Source organism: Eleutherodactylus coqui, chromosome 1 (genome assembly GCF_035609145.1).
Source record: "Eleutherodactylus coqui strain aEleCoq1 chromosome 1, aEleCoq1.hap1, whole genome shotgun sequence".
In the NCBI taxonomy this organism is placed as follows: Eukaryota; Metazoa; Chordata; class Amphibia; order Anura; family Eleutherodactylidae; genus Eleutherodactylus; species Eleutherodactylus coqui.
In genome coordinates this window covers 127,706,364-127,718,053 of record NC_089837.1, presented here as the reverse complement: position 1 = coordinate 127,718,053, position 11,690 = coordinate 127,706,364, and the positions used below count along the sequence as shown (strand labels likewise).

The window sequence follows — 11,690 nt, the reverse complement described above, 5'->3', positions numbered from 1 at the left end:
GCCTGACGACCGACGAACAGTGGTGTGCAACCTTTGTCGCGCCAAGATCAGCCGGGGAGCCACCACCAACAGCCTCACCACCACCAGCATGCGCAGACATATGATGGCCAAGCACCCCACAAGGTGGGACGAAGGCCATTCACCGCCTCCGGTTTGCACCGCTGCCTCTCCCCCTGTGCCCCAACCTGCCACTGAGATCCAACCCCGCTCTGACGACACAGGCACTACCGTCTCCTGGCCTGCACCCACACCCTCACCTCCGCTGTCCTCGGCCCAATCCAGCAATGTCTCGCACCGCACCGTCCAGCCGTCGCTAGCGCAAGTGTTTGAGCGCAAGCGCAAGTACGCCGCCACGCACCCGCACGCTCAAGCGTTAACCGTCCACATAGCCAAATTTATCAGCCTTGAGATGCTGCCGTATAGGGTTGTGGAAACGGAGTCCTTCAAAAGTATGATGGCGGCGGCGGCCCCGCGCTACTCAGTTCCCAGTCGCCACTACTTTTCCCAATGTGCCGTCCCAGCCCTGCATGACCACGTCTCCCGCAACATTGTACGCGCCCTCACCAACGCGGTTACTGCCAAGGTCCACTTAACAACGGACACGTGGACAAGCACAGGCGGGCAGGGCCACTACATCTCCCTGACGGCACATTGGGTGAATTTAGTGGAGGCTGGGACAGAGTCAGAGCCTGGGACCGCTCACGTCCTACCCACCCCCAGAATTGCGGGCCCCAGCTCGGTGGTGGTATCTGCGGCGGTGTATGCTTCCTCCACTAAACCACCCTCCTCCTCCTCCAACGCAACCTCTGTCTCGCAATCAAGATGTGTCAGCAGCAGCAGCGCGTCGCCAGCAGTCGGTGTCGCGCGTCGTGGCAGCACAGCGGTGGGCAAGCGTCAGCAGGCCGTGCTGAAACTACTCAGCTTAGGAGATAAGAGGCACACGGCACACGAACTGCTGCAGGGTCTGACAGAGCAGACCGACCGCTGGCTTGCGCCGCTGAGCCTCCAACCGGGCATGGTCGTGTGTGACAACGGCCGTAACCTGGTGGCGGCTCTGCAGCTCGGCAGCCTCACGCACGTGCCATGCCTGGCCCACGTCTTTAATTTGGTGGTTCAGCGCTTTCTGAAAAGCTACCCACGCTTGTCAGACCTGCTCGTAAAGGTGCGCCAGCTCTGCGCACATTTCCGCAAGTCCCACACGGACGCTGCCACCCTGCGGACACTGCAACATCGGTTTAATCTGCCAGTGCACCGACTGCTGTGCGACGTGCCCACACGGTGGAACTCTACGCTCCACATGTTGGCCAGGCTCTATGAGCAGCGTAGAGCTATAGTGGAATACCAACTCCAACATGGGCGGCGCAGTGGGAGTCAGCCTCCTCAATTCTTTTCAGAAGAGTGGGCCTGGTTGGCAGACATCTGCCAGGTCCTTCGAAACTTTGAGGAGTCTACCCAGGTGGTGAGCGGCGATGCTGCAATCATTAGCGTCACCATTCCTCTGCTATGCATCTTGAGAAGTTCCCTGCAAAGCATAAAGGCAGCAGCTTTGCGCTCGGAAACAGAGCCGGGGGAAGACAGTATGTCGCTGGATAGTCAGAGCACCCTCCTGTCTATATCTCAGCGCGTTCAGGAGGAGGAGGAGGAGCATGAGGAGGATGAGGAGGAGGGGGAAGAGACAGCTTGGCCCACTGCTGACGGTACCCATGCTGCTTGCCTGTCATCATTTCAGCGTGTATGGCCTGAGGAGGAGGAGGATCCTGAAAGTGATCTTCCTAGTGAAGACAGCCATGTGTTGCGTACAGGTACCCTGGCACACATGGCTGACTTCATGTTAGGATGCCTTTCTCGTGACCCTCGCGTTGCACGCATTCTGGCCACTGCGGATTACTGGGTGTACACACTGCTCGACCCACGGTATAAGGAGAACCTTTCTACTCTCATTCCCGAAGAGGAAAGGGGTTCGAGAGTGTTGCTATACCACAGGACCCTTGCGGACAAGCTGATGGTAAAATTCCCATCCGACAGCGCTAGTGGCAGAAGGCGCAGTTCCGAGGGCCAGGTAGCAGGGGAGGTGCGGAGATCGAGCAGCATGTACAGCACAGGCAATACAACAGTCTTTAAGGCCCTGGACAGCTTTATGGCTCCCCAGCAAGACTGTGTCACCGCTCCCCAGTCAAGGCTGAGTCGGCGGGAGCACTGTAAAACATAGGCGTAGCGTCAGGGGGTGCTGGGGTCGCCATGGCGACCCGGCCCATGAGCTCAGGGGGCCCCGGAGCTGCCCTCCGACATACCCCCATGCACATTCAGTGCATTAATGGCTGACCGTTCTTTCCCCCGCATGATGCGGCAGTCAGAACAGCCAGCCTGAGAGGAAAAGCAGGGAGGTACTTACATGGGCCGGCAGGGGAGGAGGGAGGAGGTCACATGAGACGGCAGGGCACAGGGATCATGTGCTGCCCCCCCTGCTTCCTGCTGAACGGGGAAGCTTCTGAGTTTACCTCTCCTGCTGGCATATTAGTAGTTTACGCTTCGGTTATTCCTGCTGCCGATTCCAGCCAATGAGGTGGCTGGAATCGGCACCACGTGACTTCCCATCGTGCACGAGCAGTACAGTTCAGCAGCCGTGCACGATGAGAGCTGTGCCCGCGCCTCACGTGACCGGTGACGTCACCGAGACTTGAATTTGCCCGCGAATTCCGAGTCCTGGCATCTACAGAGGAAGCTGATGGTTGGAGCCTTTTATACTACTTACAACGTGGGAGAGGAAGATTTCTGCGCTACGTGTGGTGAGTACCTACCTGAGATTAATGCGCTGTGCTGCTATGTGTGGTGAGTACCTACCTGAGATTAATGTGCTGTGCGCTGCTATGTGTGGTGAGTACCTACCTGAGATTAATGCGCTGTGCTGCTATGTGTGGTGAGTACCTACCTGAGATTAATGCGCTGTGCGTTGCGTGTGGTGAGTACCTACCTGAGATTAATGCGCTGTGCGCTGCTATGTGTGGTGAGTACCTACCTGAGATTAATGCGCTGTGCGCTGCTATGTGTGGTGAGTACCTACCTGAGATTAATGCGCTGTGCGCTGCTATGTGTGGTGAGTACCTACCTGAGATTAATGCGCTGTGCGCTGCGTGTGGTGAGTACCTACCTGAGATTAATGCGCTGTGTGGTGAGTACCTACCTGAGATTAATGCGCTGTTCTGCTATGTGTGGTGAGTACCTACCTGAGATTAATGCGCTGTGCGCTGCGTGTGGTGAGTACCTACCTGAGATTAATGCGCTGTGCTGCTATGTGTGGTGAGTACCTACCTGAGATTAATGCGCTGTGCGCTGCGTGTGGTGAGTACCTACCTGAGATTAATGCGCTGTGCGCTACGTGTGGTGAGTACCTACCTGAGATTAATGCGCTGTGCGCTACGTGTGGTGAGTACCTACCTGAGATTAATGCGCTGTGTGGTGAGTACCTACCTGAGATTAATGCGCTGTGCGCTGTGTGTGGTGAGTACCTACCTGAGATTAATGCGCTGTGTGGTGAGTACCTACCTGAGATTAATGCGCTGTGCTGCTACGTGTGGTGAGTACCTACCTGAGATTAATGCGCTGTGCGCTACGTGTGGTGAGTACCTACCTGAGATTAATGCGCTGTGCGCTGCTACGTGTGGTGAGTACCTACCTGAGATTAATGCGCTGTGTGGTGAGTACCTACCTGAGATTAATGCGCTGTGTGCTGCTATGTGTGGTGAGTACCTACCTGAGATTAATGCGCTGTGTGCTGCTATGTGTGGTGAGTACCTACCTGAGATTAATGCGCTGTGCGCTATGTGTGGTGAGTACCTACCTGAGATTAATGCGCTGTGCGCTGCTACGTGTGGTGAGTACCTACCTGAGATTAATGCGCTGTGTGGTGAGTACCTACCTGAGATTAATGCGCTGTGTGCTGCTATGTGTGGTGAGTACCTACCTGAGATTAATGCGCTGTGTGCTGCTATGTGTGGTGAGTACCTACCTGAGATTAATGCGCTGTGCGCTATGTGTGGTGAGTACGTCACCTGAGATTTGCGCAACGCCACCTGACGCAACCTGTCTTTTTTTGCAGATTTGTGCGCTACGTGTGGAGACGCGGCCACCCGAGATTTGTGCGCTTTTTTGCAAACTTACGTGTGGAGAGGATCCTGACGTTTGAACGCGTTTTGAGAAGAATTTCGCTTCGCTTGCACACAAGCTGACATAACTCGTCGAGGTAAGATGCTGCATCTGCTAAAATTTTCATTGCGTGCATCTGCTCATACGTGCTTATTTTGCGCATATTTGCAGGTTTTCGCTTGCATCTGCTCATATGTGCATATTTGCAGGTTTTCGCTTGCATGCGTGTGTACGTACGTACGTACGTACGTATGTATGTATGTATGTACATATATATATAATTCTTCTGACCAGGTTGGAGGAGTAGTGGTCAATGTAAGTGGGTGGAGCGGATCTAGGGATCAGTAATACTGGTATGATGTGACTGTTAACCTGCTGATTTTTCGTTATTTCCTGCAGATCTAACGTCCTTGAGAATGGGAAGGCTGGCGGACAGTGAAGAGACCCTCGACGTTCAGCAATCTTGAAACCCTTCGTTTTATGGACTGCTTTTTGCCGGTGACTCACCTTTTTTTTTTTTTTGGTATTTTTGGATAGACTAAGCTTTTATTTATTTTCTTGCAAACTTTTTTCTTTCTTCTTTACAGGTTATCTAAGTTATTTCAAGATTACCACACTGCGTTTGCTCACAATCATTGTTGAAGCAGCAGAGAGACTGACGGTCCTAGATGTTGGCTCAGTAGGGCGCTTTCAAGATGGGCATGTTTGCAAATCGAAGTGATTCTTACATTGTTTTTCTGTGCCTTGTTGTACTTCATTTAAGTGGTAAAAATGGGCAGTTAGAAGTTGGGTATATTTATTAAAATTAAGAATATTGACAGTTTTGAAGACATTGTAATTTTTTAACATTTGCAAATGTTATATCTCATATGTGCAGCATACTCTACAAATCTTTGCCAACATATATTTCCATCTGTTCACTTTATTCTGGACGTACATTTGCAAAAACATCCTTTGTTTGGAACCATTTAGGAGACATTCAAGTTGAACCTCATTTTGCTCAATCCTTTTTCCTCCACCGAGCCAAGATTGCAAAGGCTCGTGGGTGTCAGAATACATACCCCCTAAAATGACCCTATTTTACAAAGTACACCCCTTAATGTGTTCACTGAGTGGTGTGAGGAGTATTTAGATCCCACATTTTCAGGAATTAATGGAATTATGATAAAAAAAAAATTATAATAATAATAAGGCTTTATTTCGGCTAATGTGCTATTCTAAATTTTTTTCCACCAAAAATCATCATTTTCATGTGCACTGACACCCCAAAATGGATACCCCTGTTTGTATTGTTTTCAGAAATGTACCCATTGTGGCCCTAATGTTATGTTAGTATGCACAAATGGGACCCAAAATGTAATCAGTACTATGTGGCTTTCTGAACAGACTGTTATGATCGTGTGGGCAGATTTAGCAGACTGCCAACACCATCGTGACCAAAGGAGTAGTAGTCTAGTAGTATACATGCACACAGAAGATTCACATGGAATCCATGCAACTAACCCTGTGCTAAAGGGGGGAGGGGAGGGGGGGGGGGTCGACAGTGGCCCAACCTAAGCATAGACATCGCCCAAATAAGAGGGCGGCCCAGTGGTCTTCGGAACTGGGCCATAGCTGATCTTAGGAGCCACAGAACAGGACACACGCATGGCATATAACAGAGACAGAACAGAATACACAGAGATAGAAAAGACTGCATACAGAAGCCAAAAATGCAACCAATACTAATAGGCTGATTATAAATAACAGGTATTACTTGACATTGTAGACAAAACGTGAAGCTAGCGGGCGAACTTCTAAGCTCCTGGTTATACCGCTAGTCCCTACACTAACCATGAGTCCAGGAGACCCGGACAATACTGCCCACTTGGCCTGTAGCAGCAGCCACAATGCATACTCGAGTATAGCCGATCCCAGTGTTAGCCAAGGTACCTAATATTACCCCTTGCCTTATACTCAAGTCAATAATTGACCCCAGGTTTTTGGGGTAAAAGTTGGTACCTTGGCTTATACTCAGGTCGGCTTAGACTGAAGTATATCTGATTACATACAAGAACCTAATGAAATAAGAGCAATTGTTGCATGCAAAGCATTAACCCTTTCCAATCCATTTATTTTTTCTCACCCATTCTCCCAAGCTCCAAATAAATTGGTGCTGGGGAGAATGGGTGAGAAAAAATACATTTTCCCTGCACCCTCCTGATCTGACAGAGTTCAGGAGGGTGCAGGGAGGGACCTGCTTACCTGTCCGGCGTCTTCCGTATTCTCCTTCTGCCTCCCAGCTCGGCGATCATGTGACTGCTGGGGTCAGGTAACACCGGCGGTCACATGATCGCCGGCCAGAATCTATGCATTACATAGCGCTAAGTAATGTGTAAAGGAGAAGGCAGAAAGGATTAAAATCCCTTTCTGCCTTCTCCTCGGGGGTCCTCGATGAGGACCAGTGCAGGAGTGCAGCTGCACCCGATGTGCCTGACGATCGGGTGCAGATCCACTCCTGCACTGCAGTGTCGGGCCTGCCCCGACATCGGAGCTGTGGAGGAAAATTATGATGTCGGGGCAGGCCCGACATTGGACTGGAAAGGGTTAACAGCGGGAATCGGTTGTCTCACCCATCCCCTCTGTGGCTGCGGGAGGCCAACTGTCATTAGCAACAGTCTTCAGCAGTAGATGGTGTGGGCTCAGATCTGTAGGATGCAAATGCAAGTCCATTCCAGAAAGCTGCTTCCTAACATATACATACATTCACGTGCTGCGGTGGCAAGGGGTTAAAAGGGTTCCCTGGGACTCCAGTACTGATGATCTATGCGCAGTCAAGTGGTGATCTGCCGCTCGGAATCCCTGCCAATCAGCTGATGACGAGTGCGCACCGCTGCCACTTCAGTCTATGCCAGACACAGCACCGTACATTTCCGGCTGTACACGCCTGCATTTCAATACGCAATCCTATGCAGAAGGCCGTGGTTTGTCTACGCGAAATCACGCGCAGGAAACAAACCGCGCCATGCTCTAATTCTGTGCGGGGTTCGCAGAGCCCCGTACAGAAATGCCACTCGCTGGCTGCCGGCTCTGCACATGCGCCGTCTGCTGGCACATGAGTCAGAGCTGCGGGAGCGGGCGAGTTCCGCACTGCTCTCTGCAGGCGCTCAGGTCGGGTCCCGTTGCGAGCAGCTGGATGCGACACGGCCGTCTGCAGGCGGCCTTAGGCCTCATGTCCACTAGAAAAATACAATCCGCGTAGAATCAGCTTTCTATTGTATCATTTTTGCATGCAGATATCTGCACACATTGCTATCAATGTGATAGCAATGTGGCCGATCCGCGGTAAAATGGAGCATGCCGGGTTTTTTTCTCCCACGCATGAAAAACGCAATTCTATTAAAATTCCATCCGCAGGTGCAAAAATCAGTTTAATGGACCACGGATGGCCAATGATTCCCTAGGGGCAAATCCGCTGCGGAAACCGCAATTCCATTTTGCTAGTGGACATGAGGCCTTAAGGCTCCTTCCCAAAGACGGATCTATTCAACCTAATAGCTCAATGCTTACGGTGCGGAATTTCACAGCGGAATTCCGCACCATAAAATCACCCGTCCTCACCCGCGGCATGCTCTATTTGCCGCGGGTGTACGCGCGGATGGCTTCCATTGCAGTCTGTGGAAGCCGTCCATTCACGCTATCTTCCGCTGTAGCACAGCGGAAAATAGCGTGAAACCGCCTCTACGCCTACCGCGTCACATGCCGCTGCGGTGCGTCACACGCTCTATTGCCCATGCGCACTGAGGAGTCATGCGGGACTCCGGAACCGGAGGTAAGTATTGGGGTCTCTTGGGGCCGCCGTGATGGTCTCCACCCCGGAATTCCATGGCGGAGCTCGTCACAGCCATGTGCAGCCGGCTTTACAGCGTGGGTAATCAGGAGTCTGAAAACATAAATAAGGTAAAACAAAAAAACAAATTCAAATCACGTTTTATTATTTATTAAAAATGTGGATTTTACACCAAGTGTCATTCCCTGATAAACCAAAGGCCGCTGTGTTTGGGGATCTTTCCTGTTTACTCAATCGGTGTAAAATATTGCGCAGTTTTTCAGGATACTCCAAAAAGCTTATAAAAAAAAAAAAAAAAGGTGAGTCACCGGCAAAAAGCAGTCCATAAAACGAAGGGTTTCAAGATTGCTGAACGTCGAGGGTCTCTTCACTGTCGGACAGCCTTCCCATTGTCAAGGACGTCAGATCTGCAGGAAATAACGAAAATCAGCAGGTTAACAGTCACATCACACCAGTATTACTGATCCCTAGATCCGCTCCACCCACTTACATTGACCACTACTCCCCCAACCTGGTCAGAAGAATCATTATTATATATATATATATATACACGCGTATGTGTCCGCACGTACGTACGTACATACATACGTGCACGCACACACACGTACGTACGTACGCACACACGTACGCACACACGTACGTACAAACACGTACGTACACACACGCACGCACACACGTACGTACAGACACGCACGCACACACGTACGTACAGACACGCACACACGTACATACGTACGTACGTACACACACGTACGCACGTACGCGCACATACACACACGCACGTACACACACGCACGCACACGCACGCACACACACGCATGCACGCACACGCACACACGCACGCACGCACACGCACGCACGTACACGCACACACGTACACGCACGCACGCGCACGCACACGCACGCACGCACGCGCACGCACGCACATGCACGCACACACGCACGCACACACACGCACGTACACACACGCACGTACATACACGCACGTACACACGCACGCACACACACGTGTACGTACGTACACGCACGTACGTACGTACACGCACGCACACGCACACGTACGTACGTACACGCACGCACACGCACGCACACGTACGTACGTACACGCACACACACGTACGTACGTACACATGCAAGCGAAAACCTGCAAATATGCACATATGAGCAGATGCAAGCGAAAACCTGCAAATATGTGCAAAATAAGCACGTATGAGCAGATGCACGCAATGAAAATTTTGGCAGATGCAGCAGCTTACCTCGACGAGTTATGTCAGCTTGTGTGCAAGCGAAGCGAAATTCTTCTCAAAACGCGTCCAAACGTCAGGATCCTCTCCACACGTAAGTTTGCAAAAAAGCGCACAAATCTCGGGTGGCCGCGTCTCCACACGTAGCGCACAAATCTGCAAAAAAAGACAGGTTGCGTCAGGTGGCATCGCGCAAATCTCAGGTGACGTACTCACCACACGTAGCGCACAGCGCATTAATCTCAGGTAGGTACTCACCACACATAGCAGCACACAGCGCATTAATCTCAGGTAGGTACTCACCACACGTAGCGCACAGCGCATTAATCTCAGGTAGGTACTCACCACACGTAGCGCACAGCGCATTAATCTCAGGTAGGTACTCACCACACATAGCAGCACACAGCGCATTAATCTCAGGTAGGTACTCACCACACATAGCAGCACACAGCGCATTAATCTCAGGTAGGTACTCACCACACGTAGCGCACAGCGCATTAATCTCAGGTAGGTACTCACACGCAGCGCACAGCGCATTAATCTCAGGTAGGTACTCACCACACATAGCAGCACACAGCGCATTAATCTCAGGTAGGTACTCACCACACATAGCAGCGCACAGCGCATTAATCTCAGGTAGGTACTCACCACACGTAGCGCACAGCGCATTAATCTCAGGTAGGTACTCACCACACAGCGCATTAATCTCAGGTAGGTACTCACCACACGTAGCGCACAGCGCATTAATCTCAGGTAGGTACTCACCACACATAGCAGCGCACAGCGCATTAATCTCAGGTAGGTACTCACCACACGTAGCGCACAGCGCATTAATCTCAGGTAGGTACTCACCACACAGCGCATTAATCTCAGGTAGGTACTCACCACACGTAGCGCACAGCGCATTAATCTCAGGTAGGTACTCACCACACGCAGCGCACAGCGCATTAATCTCAGGTAGGTACTCACCACACGCAGCGCACAGCGCATTAATCTCAGGTAGGTACTCACCACACATAGCAGCGCACAGCGCATTAATCTCAGGTAGGTACTCACCACACATAGCAGCGCACAGCGCATTAATCTCAGGTAGGTACTCACCACACATAGCAGCACAGCGCATTAATCTCAGGTAGGTACTCACCACACATAGCAGCGCACAGCACATTAATCTCAGGTAGGTACTCACCACACATAGCAGCACAGCGCATTAATCTCAGGTAGGTACTCACCACACATAGCAGCGCACAGCACATTAATCTCAGGTAGGTACTCACCACACGTAGCAACACACAGCGCACAAATCTCAGGTGGGTACTCACCACACACAGCGCAGAAATCTTCCTCTCCCACGTTGTAAGTAGTATAAAAGGCTCCAACCATCAGCTTCCTCTGTAGATGCCAGGACTCGGAATTCGCGGGCAAATTCAAGTCTCGGTGACGTCACCGGTCACGTGAGGCGCGGGCACAGCTCTCATCGTGCACGGCTGCTGAACTGTACTGCTCGTGCACGATGGAAAGTCACGTGGTGCCGATTCCAGCCACCTCATTGGCTGGAATCGGCAGCAGGAATAACCGAAGCGTAAACTACTAATATGCCTCCTGCTGCTGCTGTCACATGGAGGAGAAGTGGACCGAGCCCTGGGGTAAGTGTGTATCTGTGTGTGTGTGTATATCTGTGTGTGTGTGTATATCTGTGTGTGTGTGTGTGTGTATATCTGTGTGTGTGTGTGTGTGTGTATATCTGTGTGTGTGTGTGTGTATATCTCTGTGTGTGTATATCTCTGTGTGTGTGTATATCTCTGTGTGTGTGTATATCTGTGTGTGTGTGTGTATATCTGTGTGTGTGTATATCTGTGTGTGTGTGTGTGTGTGTGTGTATATCTGTGTGTGTGTGTGTGTGTGTGTGTATCTGTGTGTGTGTGTGTATATCTCTGTGTGTGTGTATATCTCTGTGTGTGTGTATATCTCTGTGTGTGTATATCTGTGTGTGTATATCTGTGTGTGTGTGTATATCTGTGTGTGTGTATATATCTGTGTGTGTGTGTGTATCTGTGTGTGTGTGTATATCTGTGTGTGTGTGTGTATATCTGTGTGTGTGTGTATATCTGTGTGTGTGTATATCTCTGTGTGTGTATATCTCTGTGTGTGTATATCTGTGTGTGTGTGTGTGTGTGTGTATATCTGTGTGTGTGTGTATATCTGTGTGTGTGTGTGTATATCTGTGTGTGTGTGTATATCTGTGTGTGTGCGTATATCTGTGTGTGTGTGTGCGCGTATATCTGTGTGTGTGTGTGTGCGTATATCTGTGTGTGTGTGTGTGTGTGTGCGTATATCTGTGTGTGTGCGTATATCTGTGTGTGTGTGCGTATATCTGTGTGTGTGTGCGTGTGCGTATATCTGTGTGTGTGTGTGCGTATATCTGTGTGTGCGTATATCTGTGTGTGTGTGTGTGTGCGTATATCTGTGTGTGT

General features: G+C 50.7%; 2 long non-coding RNA genes across 2 annotated transcripts; one reads left to right on the top strand and one right to left on the bottom strand.

Moving 5' to 3' along the window:
• Window positions 1-2,541: 2,541 nt before the first annotated feature.
• On the top strand, window positions 2,542-4,734 carry LOC136610619 (uncharacterized). Its single transcript, XR_010790133.1, has 3 exons — window positions 2,542-2,786; window positions 4,097-4,240; window positions 4,543-4,734. It is a non-coding gene; the product is annotated as an uncharacterized lncRNA (long non-coding RNA).
• A 3,379-nt stretch (window positions 4,735-8,113) lies between these two features.
• On the bottom strand, window positions 8,114-10,725 carry LOC136610612 (uncharacterized). Its single transcript, XR_010790127.1, has 3 exons — window positions 10,539-10,725; window positions 9,229-9,372; window positions 8,114-8,379 (listed from the first exon to the last, which is right to left on the bottom strand). It is a non-coding gene; the product is annotated as an uncharacterized lncRNA (long non-coding RNA).
• Between the last annotated feature and the right edge of the window lie 965 nt (window positions 10,726-11,690).